Raw genomic sequence first — 20,988 nt, forward strand, 5'->3', positions numbered from 1 at the left:
GCGATCGTGAATTGGAAACGGATAATGGTCAGGGCTAACCAGGACCTATATCTGTAAGAAAGGAATAGTAAAAAGGTTGAATTAATTATGACATGTCTTAAAAAAGTTTGTACTTAATATTTTGAATTAAATAAATGGTTTTAAAATTGTATCTCACCCTTTAACGAAAGGGGATCTCTCGTTTTCTCTCTCGCCCCAGTCTGTCGCAGAGAGATGCAATGTCTTTTAAAAAATAATAAAAAATGTATTACTTTATAGTCTTTCCTACAACATTAAAGGCTATTAAAGTTTAGTACGTCTTAAAAGAGTTTGTACTAAAAATTTTGGAATTAAATAAAAGGAATTTAAAACAGTATCTCACCCTTTAACGATAGGAATATGTCCTTTCCATCTATCACCAAGCATGCCCCAGGAGAAAAAGACTTAAGGAAAATCAGGGTGCGTGCGCGGGTGTGAGTGTTTCAAAAACACGAGGTGTGTGTGTTTCAAAAACAACAATGCCCAGGCATCTGCACTCAAGGCCCCTTTCTCTCTCTCTGTAGGGGATTGTTTGAAACCAAGGTTTGCACTATCTTGCATACAGTATGTCCAGATATCTGCCTACCCCCCATCAAAAAGTGTGACGGCGTCTCTTAAAATGGGCACTTTCGAATCATTAACACACAGGTCTTTCAAATCCAAATTTAAATTCAAACACCCCAGAGGATGTTGTTAGGGGGGGTATAAAAAGTCAAACACCCCAGAAAGAATACAGTATGTCTAGACCGACCCCCGGGGTTAAACATTGATATTTCTATTCAGCGCCCGGTGCCCCCACCCCGGTCTATCAATTTACATCCGACTCCCCACCAAGGTGCTAACCCTGAGGGTGCAGGAAATCAAAAAGGCAATACATGCATACAAAATGTCTCGACATCCCCTCCTGTTGTTTGAATTCACGGCCTTTGTTCTCTAAACCAAATATACAGGGTGTTGCATACAGGATATAGCCCGGGGAAAAAAACGTCACCGCAATGCCCCGTAAACTAATTCCATACTTTCTCTAGTTAGGGACACGAATGCCCACTCTGTTAGCACCGCTTTAGCGCAGCTACAGGCCCACAGGCCAACAGCCATAATTTGCAAATAAATTCATGAAACATCCTACAATGTGATTTTCAGGATTTTTTTTTCTAATTTTGTCTGTCATAGTTGAAGTGTACCTATGATGAAACTTACAGGCCTCTTTCATCTTTTTAAGTGGGAGAACTTGCACAATTGGTGGCTGACTAAATACTTTTTTGCCACACTGTATATGCCTTAGGAGGCTTTGTCAGTGAGTATTTTCATTGCTTTTGCATATATCTTTAGTTTCCGAGCATTATTTGTGGTATTTGGATGTGTTTACTTTGTGGAATAGATGTACAGCACTAGCTTAATTGCAACAGTATGTTAGCCTAGCTTTTGCTAGTTGTCAGTGTGAGCAAAATATCAGGTTACTTTCATATCTAGTTTGTATTTAAGGACAGATTACATTGTCTTGTTGCAGACATTGTTGTTTTTGTGTTTCAGTTTCATGCTGTTTCAACTCAATAAATCTTATGAACATGGAGATCATGCTTTGAGGGTTATTGATGTGAAGGCGTTTATCTTGCTGTCAAAATATGCACAGGAATGCATACGGAGGACAGTATTGAGAAATGACAGCACTCTAGCGGGCAGGACCACAAGTTGGATCAAGCAACAGACACTGCTAATCGGTCACAACGCCAAGAGAGGCCTACGACAATTACGGCAGTGGACAGACAACCTCCAACACACTATGGCGGGGGAGCAGGCATCCACCTTCAAGACCAGGTCTCGTGCCTCAGCCTCATCCCACCATTCAAGCAGTTCATCTACAGGAGCCGCAGCCGCTATAGCTAGGGCAAAAGAAGAAGCTGCAAAAGCTTGTGCATCTATAGATGTGCTGAAAGAGGAAAAGGAAGCGGCTGCAGCAGTGGCTGAAGCTGAGGCTCTAGAGGCCGCTGCTGATTTAAGCAGTCAGAAAAGTATCTGCAGCCTCAAGCTTGACTCCACCCCACACAGCGAACTAAGGAGTATCTCACGGAGCAAGCTAAATCCTACGACACTCGCAAGCCAATGACAGGAATAGAGCCATCCTCTGATGACGAGACAAGACAGGGACATTACAGGCCAGAGATGGACGTAACACCATATTACAGCATCTCAAGCATGATATCAGTTCCCTTCCTGTTGACACCACTACTGTTGTAGACCGCTGCTTCCCTAATCCGGAGTCAAGGCCAGCCCAGCAGTTTCACCTCACCTCTAGCGTACACGGTTCCCTTCGAGAAGGCCAGAACAACAGTTGGACCCAAAGAGGTATGCACAATGACAGGAGTCATCCACCTGCTCCACATTACAAGCGCACATGGGAAGACCCCAAAGTGAGAACCAAAACGTTACCGACTTCGTGAGGTACTTCGCTCATCATGAGCTCATCACCACGGGTCTACTCCAAGTTGATGACCAACCGGAGAGCTACAGGGCTTGGCGGTGCTCCTTTCACAACACCATCAGAGGCTTAGACTTAAAACTCATAATATTTGGCACGGCTTCTTTCATTTGAAAAAAAGTCATAAATACTGTCTCTGGTGACACTTCAAGGAGAGTGCAGCTTTTGAAAATTATGTGCACTGAGTAGTTGGAATTGTTTCAGTGACTGATGAAGAAATGGATCTTCTAGTTAAGTGGCTTGTTTGAGTCTGCTGAAGATATAAAACTAATCTTAAACATTCATGTAAACCATCCAGAACATGGTCTGAGGATGGTTTGGGACAAACTTGAGGAATGCTACTGTTCGCTAGAGGTGATAGAGAGTGCACTCACCAAACGAATCAACAGTTCCCCCAAGATCTCCAACAAGGATTACCCAAAGCTGAGGGGGTTTGAGCTTCAGTCCGCCAAGGCCGAAGGAGACCTCCCTGGCCTAGCTTTTCTCCATACAGCTCAAGGTGTTAACCCTATACTCCAGAAACTGCCCTTTGGGTTACAAGAGAAATGAATCTCCATTGGTTCCAACTACAAGCAACAATATCGTGTTCCATTCCCTCCTTTGTTGACTTTGTCATCCAGCAAGCCAGAATCAGGAACGACCTCAGTTTCAACCTTGTTGCCAATGTTCCTGCTAAAGCAGACAATGTTCCCTGGAAGCAAAGCAGACAGAGTGTCACGTTCTGACCTTAGTTCTTTTGTTATGTCTTTGTTTTAGTGTGGTCAGGGCATAAGTTGGGTGGGTTGTGTAGTGGAAATTTCCTGTATTACCAAATCATGAGAGCAAACCACACACAAGTCAGAGAGGTATCATAAAATCCATATTTAATTATATGAGCTCCATCACAACCCTGTGACTCTCAGATCAATTCAGTGTCTATAAATGAATTATCTGAGAGTGCTTACACATTGCAACTGAGATCCTTTATAGCAAAGACACACACCACTAGTCGACATGACAAATAACAGATCTTAAGAACATTATACAAAGAAAGATTTTACTTGAGAGAGAGGAGTATCCCATCGACAGACAGTATTTAGCTATAAATTATCGTTCAGTTTGGTCTCCTAAACGAAGCTCTTATCTCGTTCTTGGTACAAAATAGTACCAAGACATTACCTCACCCAATGGTATATATCAATTGTCATTTTAGACACTCCCATCTCAAATACAACTCATCCTGGACAAGCTCACGTAGAGGAGAGTGACTCTCTAGGTCAAGATAAGGGCAACCTCAGAGGGAACATAGAATGGTTCCAGACACTGCCATCCTCCTCTCCCCGATGGGAAAAGTAGTGACTGAGTGACTGGCACACAGACATTGTGGAGCCAAGAGATAATTGGTTCCCCCTCAATCATCCCTTCACATGGTTTAAAATATATGTTTACATATGAAGATAAGCTTGACCTCTCCCCTTTCTGGGGCCCAAGTAACTGAGCCCTGACAGAGAAATGATAACTGCAAACGGCCAACACTATAGTACAACAAAATACATTCTAAATGACAAGTATCTCACAAGCGTATTATGAAAATAAAACATCTTATCTATGTTACCCAACTAATTCTGATTCTGCTACGACAGTTGTCTATGTTCTTTTTTCTATGATTTGGGATTTCTGTGTTTGGCCTGGTATGGTTCTCAATTAGAGGCAGCTGTCAATCGTTGTCCCTGATTGAGAACCATACTTAGGTAGCCCGGTTTCACTTTTGAGTTGTGGGTGCTTGTTTTCTGTTTTCTGTTGTGTGTCTGCACCCGCCAGAACTGTTTTCGGTCGTTTCTCTTTGTTATTTTCATGTTCATTTAATAAATATGGACACATACCACGCTGCACCTTGGTCCTCACCTTCTTCCACCAACAACGGCCGTTACACAGAGAGAAGTCTCAGTTCACAAAACAAAAGGTATCCCCCACTACCTCCTCCGACTCAGACAAGCCTATCAAGAAAGCAGAGAACTCCGAACGGCAGTGCCCTATTCACAAGAAGCCTCACCCCTTTCGGAAGTAACGCGTCTTCTGTGAGAAACCATTGGACCAACACAAGGCTTTCCTGAAAGAGAATGGCATAGGCTTTAGATGTTGTTCATCCTCCTGTCACTTTGCCAAGAACTGCAAGTCAAGCTGTGTGAGAGTCATAACACCGCCCTTCATCCAGGACCACCCACCAGGGTCAAAAAAGCAGACCTTCCTACAGACCACCTCCTTCCGATGTAACGTCTCAGCATACATAAGTCTACGGCGAGAACCTCACCGACAGGTCTTGCTCTAGAATCTGCCTCTTCAAAATCTACCCAACAGGCTACTGAGATAAAGCAGTGAAATTCTATGCCATCCTCGACGAGCAAAGCAACAGATCATTGTTTCATTCTGAGTTCTTCGATATCTTCAGGGTACAAGGCCCCAGCTCTCCCTACTGCCTTAAGACATGCGCCGGAGTGATGGAGACAGTAGGAAGAAGAGCCAACGGTTACCAGATAGAATCTATGGATGGGCAAGTCAGTCTTCCACTCATCGAGTGAAATGAAATCTCGAACAACCGATCTAAGATCCCAACTCCAGACGCAACGCTCCACCATGCTCACCTGAAACTCCTTGCTGACCTCATCCCAGAACATGAACCCAAGGCTCCCATCATGCTCCTTCTTGTAAAAGACATTCTCAGAGTCCCTAAGGATGCAAGCAAGTTTATGGGCCCCATGACTCACCATACATCCCGAAGCTTGACTTAATTGCTACAGTATGTTAGCCTAGCTTTTGCTAGCTGTCAGTGTCAGCAAAATATCAGGTTACGTTCATATCTAGTTTGTATTTAAGGACAGATCACATTGTCTTATGCAGACATTGTTGTCTTTGTTTTCAGTTTCGCTCTATTTCAACTCAATAAATCTTGTAAATATGGAGATCATGTTTTGAGGGTTATTGATGTAAAGTTGTTTATGTTACTGTCAAAATATGCACCATTAACGCAAGAGGAGGACAGTATACGGATGTTGAAATATATTGTCCCAGTGTTCATTGTTTGATGTTGAAGTTTTGGGCAGCAAACTCTTCTGTAACAAAGAGACATTTTATTCGCCCAAACTGGAAACGAAAAGGAATTGTCTGCTGCTTACAATTTACGATCAATGTGAGGTGTCATAAAACCCCCACATCAATCCCCCCAACCCCCTCTGCGGGTGAGAGGGATCCATTGAATGCTGATCCACTGTAACCTGATCCTTGGAGGTTACAGTGGAGAGTCATGACATGTGACTCTGTAAAATGATAGTGTTCGATAGCTAGAGTGGGCCATTGTCTAACAGCCAAGATCCTTGGCAACGCTTGCATCGCCCTCATGCTAGCAAGCAGGCAAGGTAGTGCTAGGTACAATATCAACAGCCAATCCGGTAGGGTCTGGAAACTATAGTGAGCTTCGATTGGTCAATCACGATGCGATGTTGCAGAGTATTTGAATAAAGTTCAGCTTATTCCAACTTTGGACCCTCCCTGTTCATGTCCCTCACCCAAGCTCGCATTGCCCAACGTTCCCCCGCCCACTTCGTTTCCTTCATTGAAAATGAATGGGCTTCCGTTGTTTCATCGCGCCCAACGTGCTAGGTGGGTTTCCGGTGTTAAAAGGATCTCAGCCGTTACGTGAGATAGCACGTCGATTCCACTTGCCTTGATCTGTCTCGTATCTCGCAAAGGGTAACGGGATAGCTCGAAAGTAGTTCTGCTACAATGTGCAGTCTAACATTCATAAATATTACCTAGGTGTTATCGTCTGATGAAACCCATTTCTGCCTCAACTGTCGGAATTTATCTATGCTAAAACAATAAATATGTCAATAATGTTTATGCTTTTTTGGCGAGGAAGTCTTAGTCACCTCATTTTACATCTAGCTAAGGATTCTTGTGCTTCAATGAACACTAATTCTGAAGTGTGACTATGGCACGAAAGCTAGCACAAATTTGTCCAACATTAATGCTAATGTTAGCTGAGCCAGTCACTGAAATCATGCTGCTAACCAACTATCTACCTACTTACTGCTGCACACACAATGTTGAATCTTTCAACAAACGCTAGCTAGCAAGCTATGGTAGCTAGTAGTGCTAATTCTTACATTATTATTATACCCAGACACTTCACAGAGACTGAAGAACAGCCAGCAACACTGGACCTTCCCCAGCTACACCACTTCTCTCCCAAGAACTACATGCAGATACACTGCGCTATGCCCAAGCTGTACACAGTAAAAGAGGCCTCACGCAGAGTTGAGCTTCGCAGGCCACACTGACCTCCACACTAACCTCTTCCCCCTACCCAATTCCCCCTAAAACCTCCCTCCCATGCCATACATGTAAAATCAAATGTCATGGCTTCTCAACCTTTCAATATTTCTGTTCCCAAGAAATTTGAGCTCCTGTTTGTAGATGTGTCCATAAACCAGAATACACGTTTATTTGTTGCTTGGATTTACCACCCCCCTGCTGTATGGTGGATGCTATTGGTGCTATATCTGAGTGTTTAACACCTTTTCTGTCCTCGGAGTTGGTCATTTTAGGGGATATTAATCTGCATTGGCTATCCCCGGCCTCAAATCAATTTAAGAGTATATGCATTGATTTTAATCTGACTCAATTGATCTCAAAACCCACACGGCCAAATGTGAAAAATCCTGTTAACTCTTTATTGATTGATTTAATTCTTACAACAACAACAACATATGTCTAGTATTTGCATATGATCTCAGTGTTCATTGTCTCATAGTATGTATTTGAGATACGAAATAGCAAAATACTAATCACTGTTAAATTAAATAGACACATTTTAAAATGTTTTCTGCTCAAGGGTTTTTACAGGCCATGTTCTACTCTGATTTAGCCACTGTCAGCCTCTCCTGTATTCCTGACCTTGAGTTGGCTCTAGAAAATGTCTTGTTTATATTTATTCCTCTGGTAAACACGGCCCTTTTTTTGTTATTAAAGTTATATTATGGGGTCTAGTGTGGAGCTTGGCCGGCTTCTGGAATGACTTGGGCCTCGGTAGCAGTCGTAGGGCAGGCTCGGGCACTCGTTGTCGCTGCACCTCTGTCATTGGGCTGGTTGGCTAGGGTGACAGCATCCTCATGGGGGGCCTCTCCATGGCCTCGATCTGTTGGACTAGCATTGTGATATATGATGTTTATGATATGACATAAATAGCAGCAAACGTATACAAGCAATAGCAGAAAATGGCACATGCGCTATACTGTACACTGGCAGCTAATAGTGGTAGGCGACTTCAACACACATACAATAGCTGAGGAACGGCTAGTCCCTAAAAATAGTCAAAGATTCCAGCTACCCAGACTATTTGCATTGCCCCCCCCCCCCCCCCTTTACACCACTGCTACTCTCTGTTATCATCTATGCATAGTAATTTGCTACTCTCTGTTATCTATGCATAGTAATTTTAATAACTCTACCTACATGTACATAGTCCTCAATTATCTCGACTAACCAATGCCCCAGCACATTGACTCTATACCGGTACCCCACTGTATATAGTCTTGCTATTTCACTGCTGCTCTTTAATTACTTGTTACTTTTTATTTCTTATTCGTATTATTTTTTTTGCATTGTTGGATATTTTGCATTGTTTTTGCATTGTGATGTGCAATTCAGTCATCATAAACTCAACAAAAAAAGAAACGTCCTCTCACTGTCAACTATGTTTATTTTCAGCAAACTTAACATGTGTAGGTATTTGTATGAACATAAGATTCAACAAATGAGACATAAACTGAACACGTTCCACAGATATGTGACTAAAAAAAATGGAATAATGTGTCCCTGAACAAAGGGGGGGAAAAATCAAAAGTAACAGTCAGTATCTGGTGTGGCCACCAGCTGCATTAAGTACTGCAGTGCATCTCCTCCTCATGGAATGCACCAGATTTGACAATTCTTGCTGTGAGATGTTACCCCACTCTTCCACCAAGGCACCTGCAAATTCCTGGACATTTCTGGGGAGAATGGCCCTAGCCCTCACCCTCCGATCCAACAGGTCCCAGATGTTCTCAATGCCATTGAGATCCGGGCTCTTCGCTGGCCATGGCAGAACACTGACATTCCTTTCTTGCAGGAAATCACGCACAGAATGAGCAGTATGGCAGGTGGCATTGTCAAGCTGGAGGATCATGTCAGGATGAGCCTGCAGAAAGAGTACCACATGAGGAGGATGTATTCCCTGTAACGCACAGCGTTGAGATTGCCTTCAATGACAACAAGCTCAGTCCGATGATGCTGTGACACACCGCCCCAGTCCACAAAATGATCCCGCTCCGGAGTACAGGCCTCGGTGTAACGCTCATTCCTTCAATGATAAACGCGAATCCGACCATCACCCCTGGTGAGACAAAACCGCGACTCGTCAGTGAAGAGCACTTTTTGCCAGTCCTGTCCGGTCCAGTGACGGTGGATTTGTGCCCATAGGCGACGTTGTTGCCGGTGATGTCTGGTGAGGACCTGCCTTACAACAGGCCTACAAGCCCTCCGTCCAGCCTCTCTCAGCCTATTGCAGACAGTCTGAGCACTGATGGAGGGATTGTGCGTTCCTGGTGTAACTCGGGCAGTTGCTGCTGCCATCCTGTACCTGTCCCGCAGGTGTGATGTTCGGATGTACCGATCCTGTGCAGATGTTGTTACACGTGGTCTGCCACTGCAAGGACAATCAGCTGTCCACCCTGTCTCCCTGTAGTGCTGTCTTAGGCGTCTCACAGTACGGATATTGCAATTTATTGCCCTGGCCACATCTGAGGTCCTCATGCCTCCTTGCAGCATGCCTAAGGCACGTTCATGCAGATGAGCAGGGACCCTGGGCTACCGTCTGTAATCTGTTAGTGCCTTGACGACCGTTCCACAGGTGCATGTTCATTAATTGTTTATGGTTCATTGAACAAGCATGGGAACAGTGTTTAAACCCTTTTACAATGAAGATCTGTGAAGTTATTTGGATTTTTAAGAATTATCTTTGAAAGCCAGGGTCCTGAATAAGGGACGTTTCTTTTTTTGCTGAGTTTACAACAGCCTACCTAGAAAATAAGACATTTCTGAGGCTATATCGTCCTTGAAAAATAATTGGTTATGCTAGCCTATTAAGAACTCCTACTGCTATAATATCTGTGATTTAATTTATGATCAGTTTTTATGAGAGCTGTAGCTGCATTCGTTTGTTTCCCGCCAGTTTCAACTGAAAGATGTTGCGCTAGTTCGTTGCACTTGTTGTGGTAAAGCCCCATGCGGTTGTTAGGGTTCGTTCCTTTTCGTCCTTGTCAATCATTGTCTCATTGGTGAAATTAGCATTATGACAATATCTTTTTTTTTTTTTTTGCATTTGCGTGCTGCACATCCAACCCGGAACACAGCGTGCATCCAACCTGGAAGCCAGCCGCACCAATGTGTCGGAGGAAACACTGTGCACCTGGCTACCTGGTTAGCGAGCACTGCGCCTGGCCCGTCACAGGAGTCGCTAGTGCGCGATGAGACAAGGATATCCCTACCGGCCAAGCCCTCCCTAACCCAGACGACGCTAGGCCAATTGTGCGTCACCTCACGGACCTCCCGGTCGCGGCTGGCTGCAACAGAGCCTGGGCGCAAACTAAGAGTCTCTGGTGGCACAGCTAGCACTGCGATGCAGTGCCTCAGACCACCGCGCCACCCGGGAGGCCCTCTATGACAATATCTTTAATTAAATCATTCAAAAACCTTTATTAATGCAATTTCATACAGAAGTTGACAATCAGGAACATAGCACGCATGTTTCAGAGTAAGTTCTGCATCAAACAAAAGGTCTCAAGTTGTTTTGTTAAAGCCTAAGTCTAGCCCTGGTGATGTCACTACTTACGTCATTACCTTTTTACTCCTGAGACTAAAACCATGCCTACAAAACAATGGCTTTTTGTGTTATCTAAAAGCTTAGCAGTAAATGTACACTCCCCAATGTTGATTTATTGTGGAATGTCTGACTAGTCTTATCTCCTACACTCCCCTGTGGAGTTCTGTCTCAGTCACACATTTCTCAGAGGGGTCTTTTTATAAGCGAGAGAGAACTAGAAAACAACTGTGGAACAATTCTAAACTTCTATAATGAATATATATATTGTTGATCTGTAGTCTAAGACCCTATAAATGTAAGGAGGGAGGGGTCTTATAACCCCTCCCCTTCTATTAATACAATATAAGCATAATAAATTATTCTAATACATCAAACATTTGGTACAGCCCCTATCATGACCCCAAGGTGAACCCGACACGGTTATTTTGAGCAAGACAACATCGAATGTTGACTTCAACCTGGGTTTCCATAAAAAGCGATCCCAACTGGAATGTGGTTATTGGTCGCTCTCTTGTTTTAAAACATCATACTAAACCCCTCAATAACCTTTCAATCTCAAATGGCGAGACTGTCTAGCTGACACACTAATGACACTTCATTAGTGTGTTTGTGTCCGGAGCATGCTGTCTATTAGTCATGCCCACATATTTTACATATGTTAGAATGTAAAAATTATGTGAATATCAATGCATAATACCATTGGATAGGCCTATTAAAAAATGCATTATTCTTAGTGGTAATGCATACTTTTTTTGCATACATGTTGGGGGGAGTTTTTTTCCTATTGGCTATTACAAAAATTAAATATAAAATGTAGGTCCTTACAAATTACAATTAACTGCTTGATAAAATCCTTGAAAGTCCTTGAATTTGACTTGCCAATGTCTCTATGAACCCTATATAGGCTACTTTTGTGGTGAGTTGCCCCCAAACACACTCATTCAAAATATTACTACTTTACTCAAAAATTATTGGAATATATCTACAACGTTTTAAACATTTCAAAAAATTATATCAACTTACCACAAAATTGTTTTGTTGATATATCTCCAAAAGTTGTGATGACACAGAGGACATTTTGTTGAGCAAGAGCAGTGGCAGCCAGGGAATTTGTTTCAACAGAAACAACACTAGTCAAAAACTGTCTGGCTGGTGCATACCTGAATTAAAAGGGTAACTATACAAAATAATCTACATTTCTCAGATTTTTCCCAGACCTCAAAAAAGTTCCCCTGATGTGGTTTAAGGACTTAGAACAAACAATTAAGTTGTTTTTCTATTTTTTTTAAAAGTGCGATTTTGAGAGTGAAAACCTGAAAAAAACTGAGGGAAATCACAGTCCTACTCTCCTCTTTCTTTTTGTCATCCGTGGTATCATTTTTGTATCAAGTATCATTTTAAAAATTCTTCCCTCTAAGGATTTTACAGAAATAACTGTTTAAAATCTGCAATAAAAGATTACATCCTGCAAAATGTCTAATAAATCAACAAGGCAACAGTAAACATGCCCTCCCCCACTGTCACACCCTGATCAGTTTCACCTGTCCTTGTTATTGTCTACACCCCCCCCCCCCCCCCCCCCCCCCCGCCCCCCCTCTCTTTCACTAGTCCCCCCGGTTTTGATCCTTGCATGTTTTCTGGAATCTGTACCCGCCTGCCTGACCTCGAGCCTGCCTGCCACACTGTACCTCCTGGACTCTGAACTGGTTTAGACTTTTGCCTGTCCATGACAATTCTCTTTCCTTCCCCTTTTGGATATAATAAATATCAAAGACTCCAACCATCTGCCTCCCGTGTCTGCATCTGGGTCTCGCCTTGTGCCCTTATACCCACGAATTATGAAGCGCTGTATTAGTTTTTTTTTTATAAGTTTGAATTGTCACTAATTGCCTCAAAGGGGGAGGGGCAATTAGAACATTAAGGGGTGGAACTTATATAAACGTGTTCATGAGGGGCTGCACATACAGTATGTTCAACATTTCATGACTGTAGCTCAAACAGGACAGAAAATATGCTTGTTCAAAGTTTTCAGTTGATTATTATAGCGCCCGGGTTAGGCCAATCAGTGAAATTTTGTAAATGTTGGATCTCTATAGCAAGACACATCATTCACCAAAGTTTCATAAAAATCCTGCCACTGGTGGACGAAGACAGATCCATTTATGGACCCCAGGAAGAGTAGCTGCTGCTTTCACAACAGCTTCAAGGGACATTAATAAAATGTTTGGTGTTATGGAAGAGTCGTTTCCAGTGTCTCGGAAACACATTGTGCTTTCAACCAAGAAGATGCTGCATTGTCATAATTGCAACAGCAGTGCTTCACAATTACCTCAAACAGCATGGCTGCCCAGATCCTAGTGTTGAATATGAGGATGACCCAGATGTTCCCATGGTTGAGGCAGACAATGACAGACATGGCAGCTCTGTTTCTAGCACCAAAGCAACATTTCAGTATTTTGTTTTAATTGTGTGTTGTTTCTTACATTATTAGCCCAGAACGTTTTTGTGTTATTACATCCAGCTGGAAATAACTTTTGGATATCAGAGCGGTGGTAACTCACCAGCATTACGACCAGGAATACGACTTTTCAGAATTGGAACCTTTGTTCGTACCCTACAGGGCAGTTGACCTTCTCCCAGAGGCTGCTCCAAGACACCAGTTGGACTAGAAGTCCTCTCCGAATACCTCTTCAGGTATTCAGAGAGGACTTCTAGGCTGACTCAGGAGGCGTGCACACCATCTACTGCTTCCGAGTATATTACTCGCTAATGTTCCGTCTCTGGAAAATAAAGTAGATGAGCTCATGGCGAGGATCTCCATCCAGAGAGACATCAGGGACTGTAACATACTCTGTTTCACGGAATCATGGCTCTCTCAGTATATACTTTCCGCGTTCGTATAGCCAGCTGGGTTCTCAGTACATTGTACAGACAGGAATAAAGAACTCGATGGGAAGAAGGAAAAAGGTGGTGTATGTTTCATGATTAACTACTCAAGATGTGATTGGGATAACGTACAGAAACGCAAGTCCTTTTGTTCACCTGATCTAGAATACCTCCCAATCAAATGCCGACCGTATTACTTCAGAGAATTCTCTTCGGTTATAGTCATATTCCCCCTCAAGCCAATACCACAACGTCCCTCAAAGAGCTACACTGGACATTGCGCAAAACTGGAGACCACACATTGTGAGGCCGCATTTATTGTATCTGGGGATTTTATCAAAGCATATTTGAGGAGAACGCTACCGAAGTTCTATCAACACATTGACTGTGGTTACTCGCGCTGCTAAAACACCCGACCTCTGCTACTCCAACTTCCCGGGCGCCTACAAGGCTGATAATTACCATTTTGCTCCTCCCTTGCAGAAACTCAAACAGGAAGTACCCGTGTTCCTAGGCCGTCATTGAAAATAAGAATTTGTTCTTAAGTGACTTGCCTAGTTAAATAAAGGTAAAAAAATATATACAGTATAAAAAAAAATTCAATGCTGGTCTGACCTATTGGAATCCATACTTCAAGATTGTTTTGATCACGCTAACTGGGATATTATCCGAGTAGTCTCTGAGAATAACGTTGACGTATACACGGACACGGTGACTGAGTTCATCAGGATGTGTATAGTGTATAGACAAGCTAAACATGAGTAAGACATTTAAGCGTGTTAACCCTCGCAAAGCTGCCGACCCAGATGGCATCGCTAGCCGTGTCCTCAGAGCATGCGCAGACCAGCTGGCTGGAGTGTTTACGGACATATTCAATCTCTCCCTATACTATTCTATTGTCCCCATTTGCTTCAAGATGTCCACCATTGTTCCTGTACACAAGAAAGCAAAGGTAACTGAATAAAATGACTATCGCCCCACAGCACTCACTTCTGTCATCATGAAGTGCTTTGAGAGGCTAGTCACCTCCACCTTACCCAACACCATAGACCCACTGTATTTTGCATACCACCCCAATAGACCCATGGATGATGCAATCCCACTGCATTCTGCCCTATCCCATCTGGACAAGAGGAATACGTAAGAATGCTGTTCATGGACTATACCTCAGCCTTCAACACCATAATAACCTAAAAGCTCATTATTTAGTTGTTGCCCTGGGTCTGAGCCCTGCCCTGTGCAACTGGGTCCTGCCATTCCTGACTGGCCGCCCCCAGGTGGTGAAGGTACCACTTCGCTGACGCTCAACACAAGGGCCCCACAAGGGTGCGTGCTCAGCCCCCTCCTGTACTCCCTGCTGACCTATGACTGCATGGCCACGCACGCCTCCAACTTAATCATTAAGTTTGCAGACGACACAACGGTAGCAGGCCTGATTACCAACAATGACGAGGCCGCATACAGGTAGGAGGTGAGGGCCCTGACGGAGTGGTGCCAGGAAAATAACCTCTTCCTCAACATCAACAAAACAAAGGAGCTTCAGGAAAACAGCAGAGGGAGCACTTCAGGAAACAGCAGAGGGAGCACGCCCTCATCCACATCGACGAGAAGCCGAAGAAGCTTTCAGTTCCTCAGTTTACACATCACTGACAATCTGAAATGGTTCACCCACACAGACAGTGTGGTGGAGAAGGCCCTCTTCAAACTCAGGAGGATGAAGAAAGTCGACTTGGCCCCTAGTAACTTATTTTTGTACTTACTGTGTACATAATGTTGCTGCTACCATCTCTTATGACTGAAAAAAAACTTCTGGACATCAGAAAAGTGATTACTCACCGCGGACTGGAATAAACTTTTTCCTTTAACGAGTCCGACAAGAAGGATTTCCTGCTTTCACTGGAACAGTTCCAGATCCACTCCTTTTGCGTGAAGAAAAGATGCAGGAAAAGGGGATTCTTCTGAGAAGCCGGAGGCGAGCGAGTAAACTCCCAATGCCTTCCATTCTCCTTGCTTCATAAAATTGATGACCTACTATTAGGATTATCCTACCAACGGGACATTAAAAACTGGAACATCTTATGTTTCACCGAGACGTGGCTGAACAAAGAAACTGACAATATAGAGCTGCCGGGATTTTCCATGCACCGGCAGAACAGAGACGCTACCTTTGGTAAGATGAGGGGTGGGGGTGTGTGTCTATTTGTCAATAACAGCTGGTGCGCAATGTCTAATATTAAAGAAGTCTCAAGGTATTGCTCACCTGAGGTAGAGTACCTTGTGATAAGCTGTCGACCACACTATCTACCAAGAAAGTTCTCATCTATATTATTCGTAGCCGTCTATTTACCAACACAGAACGAAGCTGGCACTAAGATCGCTCTCAATCAACTCTATAAGGCCATAAGCAAAGCAGAAAATGCTCATCCAGAAGCGGTGCTCCTAGTGGCCGGGACTTTAATGCATGCAAACTTAAATCAGTTTGACCAAATATTTACCAGCATGTCACATATGCAACCAAAAATAAATAAATCCTAGACCACCTTTACTCCATATACAGAGATGCATACAAAGCTCCCCCCGTCCTCCATTTGGCAAATATGACCACAATTCAATCTTTCTGATTCCTGCTTACAAGAAAGACCTAAAGCAGGAAGTACCAGTGACTCGCTCAATACAGAAGTGGTCAGATGACGCGGTTGCTACACTACAGGACTGTTTTGCTAGCACAGACTGGAATATGTTCCGGGACTCATCCAATGACATTGAGGAATACACCACCTCAGTCATCGGCTTCATCAATAAGTGCATCAATGACGTCGTCCCCACAGTGACTGTACGTACAGTGGGGAGAACAAGTATTTGATACACTGCCGATTTTGCAGGTTTTCCTACTTACAAAGCATGTAGAGGTCTGTAATTTTTATCATAGGTACACTTCAACTGTGAGAGACGGAATCTAAAATCCAGAAAATCACATTGTATGATTTTTAAGCAATTAATTAGCATTTTATTGCATGACATAAGTATTTGATACATCAGAAAAGCAGAACTTAATATTTGGTGTTTGCAATTACAGAGATCATAGGTTTCCTGTAGTTCTTGACATGGTTTGCACGCACTGCAGCAGGGATTTTGGCCCACTCCTCCATACAGACCTTTTCCAGATCCTTCAGATTTCGGGGCTGTCGCTGGGCAATACGGGCTTTCAGCTCCCTCCAAAGATGTCCTATTGGGTTCAGGTCTGGAGACTGGCTAGGCCACTCCAGGACCTTGAGATGCTTGTTAAGGAGCCACTCCTTAGTTGCCCTGGTTGTGTGTTTCGGGTCGTTGTCATGCTGGAAGACCCAGCCAGACCCAGACCCAGACTAAGCAGAGATGAAAGGGGAGCTTCTACCGTCAAAATATTCTTTGTTGGTACGAGTGAAAAGGTTAAACCTTACAATAGGAGTAAAAGCAGTACATTATTTGAGAGTGGTCCGTGTGTATTAGCAGTAGTGATTGGGAGGGTCTTGAGCGTTTTAGTTGAAGGAAAAATATGGAGACTAGTGAAAGTAACAAAGTGAATGGTAATATTAGTGGCTTTCAGATATCACTCCAATAATTCAATATTTTAGTAATTTGAAGAAGTAAATGTTTCAATCCCATGACGAACAGAGGGATTGAGTCTTGGGGCATTATATTAGAGGCTGCCATCTGGTGTTTGGGTTCGAGATAAGCTTCCTGTGGACAAACAGATAATACGCCATTGAAGTGCTACTCACTGAACTCATACAGGCTGTGAGGGACGCAGTGGGACATTTGGGTATGAATAATTGAATGAGACGTTTTTGACAATTTCCAATTATTATTACTCAAATCTATAGTTTGGGTAGCACCGGTGATTTCAGTAAGAAGGTAATGTCATCTAAAACAATGTTTCCATTACGTGGAACTGTGTCCAAAATTGAAATCAGCAACAGGTTCCATATTTTGACAAGTTGATGTCACAGGGACATTGTTTACTTTAGAAGGTGCCTTTTCTGCTTAACGCAACACTATCATCTGATGTGTCTGAAGTATGATTCTGTTAACGCATGGTTATCAATAATTCCTGACCAAGACGCAGTAAACTCAATGAAGATTTTTTAGGACTGATTAATATGTAGCATAGTGTTTAAACACGTTTATTTTCTTTCTTCCATGACAGTTTGAGTTGACCAATGATTCTGTATCTCTCCCTTTGAAATGCTTTCTGAGGCAGGTGTCTTGGGAGAACAGGTAGTATAAAGGTACCCGGATCCGGTTGTTAAGGGAACTCCCAAATTATTTAAGGTCTGGTCTTTACCCTATGTTTTACCACACATACCAGCAGCCACACAGAACCCACCTGTTATGAATATTTGTTAGTGGTGTTAATACTGTGTTCGATTTATTGTGTGGTGTATTTTTATTTTTTCCACAGGATAGATGGATGCACATTAAAGGGTACACAAATGACAGTTTCGAAAGTTTCTATTGTCCGAGTTTTGGTTGCACACATGGAAATTCTCTTGATAAGAAATGTACTGAAAAACCTAAATGTAAACCTGGTACACAGAATATTTGAAATGTCTTTAAATAATGAGTGTTACGTACGCCTCTTGGAGGAGGGAACGCAACGCCCTGCTACACTCAACTCCCCGTGGAGTGAAAGAGGTATGGGATTGTAGGTGCTGGTAAGGATGAGAGAGGCAGAGAATATTATCATTAAAGGGGCATTTATTTCCTGAACACGTTAAATGTGGGGAAAAGGGGCTGGACGAAACCAAAGAAAGTTAAAGTTAAAGAGCCCCCTCTCCTACCTTACCTGCCTACCCACTACTTACCGATTCTTAACGCCACCTGGCGCGCTAACCAAAATAGAGGGGGTGGTCCGCCCAGGTCTTACCTAGTGTGCATAGACAGAATACATACTACAGGTATGACCGCAGGCCTCTTGCCTAAACACTCCCAAGGTGCCTTCCCCTTCCCCCCTGGGAACAAAAACAGAATAAATCACCAAACTCAGTGAACAATTTGAATAAACCAAAAACACTAAGTCCTATGGCATGCACATACCTCTGTAGGACCGGCTACTAAATACTTTACCACAATTTATACAGACCAACAATGAAACACAGTACATACAAAGAAGCTCTCTCGCCTAACAAAGGAACACTGGCTTTTAAAGCTGCAGAAGGAGTCAGTAATTGCAGACAGCTCTATCCCCTGACAAGAGGGCGGGGTCAGAGCTCCAATCTGCAATGGGGCCGACCAATCAGCTGCTTGGAGTCCAGGAAGCCATCCTGTACATATACACATACATACAATCCCACAACACAGAAACTGGGGAACGTAACACACCCACCCCAAAACCTGCAAACTCCCAGTTTGCAACAATAAAAACCATCACGCATCCCCAGTTACTAAACCCGTGATAGAGCTTCGGCAACCACATTCGCCGATCCCTTCACATAGTTAATCTGTATATTGTATCCTTGTACAATCAGAACCCAACACATAAGGCGGCGGTTCTGATTGTACATTTGCCTAAGAAAAACTAAGGATTATGGTCTGTGAAGACCAGTACAGGCAAGGCACTGGAGCCCACAAACACCTAAAAAACCTGTAAAGCTAGAAATAAAGCCAGCGTCTCTTGTTCAATGGTGGAGTACCTTGACTGACACGAGTTGAACTTATGGGAGATTTGAAACTGACGGGCCGATCCACTCCCTCTTCATCTTCCTTCAAGAGAACCGCATCCACCCCCACTACACTAGCGTCAACCTCCAACATAAAAGATTTGTCAAAGTTGTGGGCTAAAAGCACTGGGACACTACAAAGTATTGCTTTGGCGGACTCAACAGCATAGTTACAGTCTTGGGACCACTTAAATGGTACTTTGGGACTAAGAAGAGATGAAAGGGGAGCTTCTACCGTCAAAATATTCTTACAGGACGTACAATAGTACCCTACCATCCCCAGGAATCTGCGCAACTGGTGGCGAGTCGTGGGAGCAGGAAAAGCAACAATTGCTTCCACTTTGCCAGTTACTGGGCGCACTTGACCTCGTCCCACCTGCCTCCCTAAGTAAGTCACAGTAGCCTTCCCAAACTCACACTTGGCCAAATTGAGGGTTAAAGAAGGATTCTCCAACCGCTGAAACACACTTTTCAAGGTGGTGAGATGATCACACCAAGTAGACGAATGAATCACCACATCGTCAAGGTAAGCAGTACAATTTGGCACATCTGCAAACACCATGTTAACTAGGCGCTGAAAAGTAGCAGGTGCATTACACATTCCAAAGGGCATTGTACGAAGTAACCAGGCGTAACAAAGACCGAGATGTCAGAAGCTCAAGAAGTCAGAGGCACCTGCCAATAACCTTTTCGCAAATCTAACTTACTAACGTAAGCAGCAGAGCCAATTCTATCAATGCAGTCATCTAAGCGAGGTAAAGGAAAAGAATCAGACTTTGTAACGGCATTTACGCGACGATAGTCCGTACATAAGTGGGACGTACCGTCAGGCTTAGGAATGAGAATGCACGGGGAACTCCAGGAGCTGTTACTGGGTTTTGCCATGTCATTCTTTAATAAATAAGCAACCTCACTTTTCATTACCTCCCTTTTCTCAGTGTTAACCCGGGAATGGATGCTGACGTATAGGAGCAGCGTTCCCCACATCCACGTCATGTTCCAAGATGGACGTGCGACTTGGAACGCCCTGAAACACATTGAGAAAACTATTTATCAATAGGATAAGATCCTTAGTTTGATTGTTATCCAAATGTTTCATTTGAGAGGGTAACTTTTTCAGTGTCTTTGAATTACATAAGCGTTCACACTGCTGTAACGTATGGCGTAACTACAACCCGTCCTCCTTATCCTCTTCTAGGTCCCAGCCAGGCTTCAGCACCACCGCAGCCACACTGGAGACGGTGGGATGGACCAGCTTACCTGAGGAACTGTCTGGAGAATCACGCACATAATATGCTTTCAGCATGACACACATGGGAAGAATGCCCACAATCTGGGGTCTTTATCACATAATTGGTGTCACGGAGTTCCTTTTCCACAAGATATGGCCCAGAAACGTGCCGACAGAGATGAGCCAGGGATCGGCAACAAAACTAAAACTTGATCCCCCTGGTGCAAAAGATCGACCAACAGCCTCTTTGTCATAATGTAACTTCATGCATTTTTGAGACAAGGAGAGAGACTTTTGGGCTAACGCACATGTGGCGTGCAGTCTCTCCCGCATCTTACTGACATAATCCAACACATTTTTAGGGGCGCTACTGAGTGTAGGAGATAGGATATGCTCCTTCAAAACTTTTAGCGGACCCTGTGGGGTGTGTCCAAACTCAAGGTCAGCAGGACTGAAACCTAAGGACTCTTGTAGTGTTTCCCTGATTGCAAATAGGACAAAGGGCACCCCCTCATTCCAATCGGTACTGGTGTCCATGCAATACTTGCGTAGCATCGCCTTTAGCGTCTAATGCCAGCGTTTCGAGAGCCCCTTGACTCTCCGGATGATACGGACTGGAGACCTGATGCGAAAGACACAGTGTCTTTACACATTTGAGAACAGTTATGACAAAGCTGGTTCCCTGATGAGTTTGGATCACTTTAGGGAGTTCAAACGCAGAGAAGAACATCACTAGTGCCTTCACCACAGTCTTAGCCGTTATAGTAAGGAGAGGGAT

The sequence above is a fragment of the Oncorhynchus mykiss genome, chromosome 26 (genome assembly GCF_013265735.2).
Source record: "Oncorhynchus mykiss isolate Arlee chromosome 26, USDA_OmykA_1.1, whole genome shotgun sequence".
NCBI lineage: Eukaryota > Metazoa > Chordata > Actinopteri > Salmoniformes > Salmonidae > Oncorhynchus > Oncorhynchus mykiss.